Genomic DNA, 2,500 nt, shown 5'->3' on the forward strand with positions numbered 1-2,500 from the left:
TGGTATTTATCTTAGCCTTTATGTACACCTGATAATTAAGAATGTTCTTTCGCTAATTCGTTATCTTTTGTCGTAAATCCGGAGCTATTTATTCCGTTTCCTTGTATTCACATTTCAGTTATGCAAGAAACACAGTCCCGTTTTCCCAAATATTTCTGAGTTGCTTCAATTTCTCGCAACACTTCCAGTACTAACAAGAGCTATGAGGCGATACTTTCCCAAGGTCACACTCAGGTCATCCGGGGTCAGGTGTCGCCTGCAAGAAAACATAACAATATGGTATTCAAAGCAGCGAATTCCAATAAAGAACGCTAAGAATATTGTAAATACGTTTTTACAATCTAGTTTTAGGTAAGCTCAAGTATAAAGAGTCAGGTGATCAGTTCAAGAAATCAATTTAGTTTTCCTTTTATGAGCTTGAACACCCTATAGATAGACATATTTGTGCCTTTGGGGTGAAAATAGACTCTCCGATCTAGGGCTCGTTGTCCCACAGAAAGACAGTGGTGATATGAGCAAGTAATTAATCTGTTGAAGTGTGTAAATAAAATGAAAAAAATTATATGATCTACCGAAGTGTGTTTGATAAATCATGATTTGCATTGTATTATTTTTCATTACAGATCGTTATGAATATGATTTTTTTTTTTCATGTTCTTATTAATGTATTTATGGGCCTAGTTTTTATTGCGAAGCATGTTCGTATGAATCTGTAATTTATTGGTAGATTATTCAGTACATATGTAAAACTGAAGGGTATTAAACACACTTGTTTATTATTACCTTCATATCTTTTGAAAGTTTTCTTTTATTTCCTGCAATAATTTTTCCATATAAAAGCAATGCCATGAATTTGTTTAATCCATGAGTATTTACGTAAATACATTTTTAAAAATAGCCACCATAGAATTGCAAATTTCATTTTATAAGGGCAAACAAAACAAATTAGGAAAGTTACCATTTTCACCAAATCCCCTGCCCTTATGGCGTGCTATTTAGTCACTGTGCTCAGAGCCGTTATCTGTCTACATCTACAACCATCAGTGTTAATCTTCTGTATATCTGTCTGTCAGTATCTATATCTACATCTGTAACCAGCCCCCTCTTTCTTTCTTATATATATATATATATATATATATATATATATATATATATATATATATATATATATATATATGTGTGTGTGTGTGTGTGTGTGTGTGTGTGTGTGTGTGTGTGTGTGTGTGTGTGTGTGTGTGTGTGTGTGTGTTTGTGTACACTATCTTACATCGATATCGATATTTATATCTATATCTATCTATCTATCTATCTATCTATATATATATATATATATATATATATATATATATATATATATATATATATATATATATATATATATATATATATATATATATATATATACATATATATATATATATATATATATTCCTCTGCATACCTTTATCTACGTTCATCTAAACTAGCATCTGTACATCAACATATATCTATTTATGTGTTTAAATGTATTCATTTGTTTGCCTATATAGTTTTGAAACCATAGATTTATCTACCTTCACCAGTCTATCTATATTCGTTCCAATCTATCTAACTGTCTGTACAATTCTATTTAATCTATATCTGTTTGTCTGTCTGCCCTATTTTTCCATCTATCTTAAAATAAGTGTATCTATTCGTCTATCTGTCTGTTTCCGTATATACAAGTATTTTATTATATTTTATTATATTTCACTGATTTTATAGGTTTACCTCATCTTATCTTTCTTCCTTATCTATCTCATTAGTGTATTTTAATTAACCTATAACTAAACTATTTATCTCACCTTGATCTGCTTATTTATCTTGTCTTACTCTTATCTACTAACTCTTATCTTATTCAATTACGTCATCTCAATCTTATCAACCTGTCTTATAATCATCATATCTATTTATCACCTATTATTCTCTTTATTTACCTTATCTCATCTTATCTATGGTGCTTCCTATCTCAAAAAAGAAAAAACTGAAGTCTCTTTTTTATCTAAGTCAGCTGACCTTATTATTTGTGTTTAGGCCTACATATTTTGTTATTTACAATATGTATACTCGATATTTTTTAATTATTGTTATTGAAATGTTTTACCTTCAATTATTTTGTCTCAGGAGTGACTGCAAATCAGACTGTTCCAGAGTCTAGAGTGAATAAAGATAATTGTTGAATTGGAAATATAATTAAAGATAGTGATAATGGTAGATAGCTCGTGATAAAAGGGAAATGAATGGTGACAAATAAAAGAATACTAAGTGGTAAATAATCAATGATTATCAGAAATTGATCAATCAATGATTTAAGATTAGAAGGTAACAAATACTTAAATAAAGACAGGAAGATGAGATAGCAAGCGAGAGAAGCTGTTGAAGCAGCGCCACAGGAAGTATGGGAAAATCATGGATAACTAGTGACTAAAGTAGGTAGATAATAGATAAATGTAAAGGAAAGGAGGAAGAAGAAGAAGACACT

This window comes from Penaeus vannamei, chromosome 42 (genome assembly GCF_042767895.1).
Source record: "Penaeus vannamei isolate JL-2024 chromosome 42, ASM4276789v1, whole genome shotgun sequence".
In the NCBI taxonomy this organism is placed as follows: domain Eukaryota; kingdom Metazoa; phylum Arthropoda; class Malacostraca; order Decapoda; family Penaeidae; genus Penaeus; species Penaeus vannamei.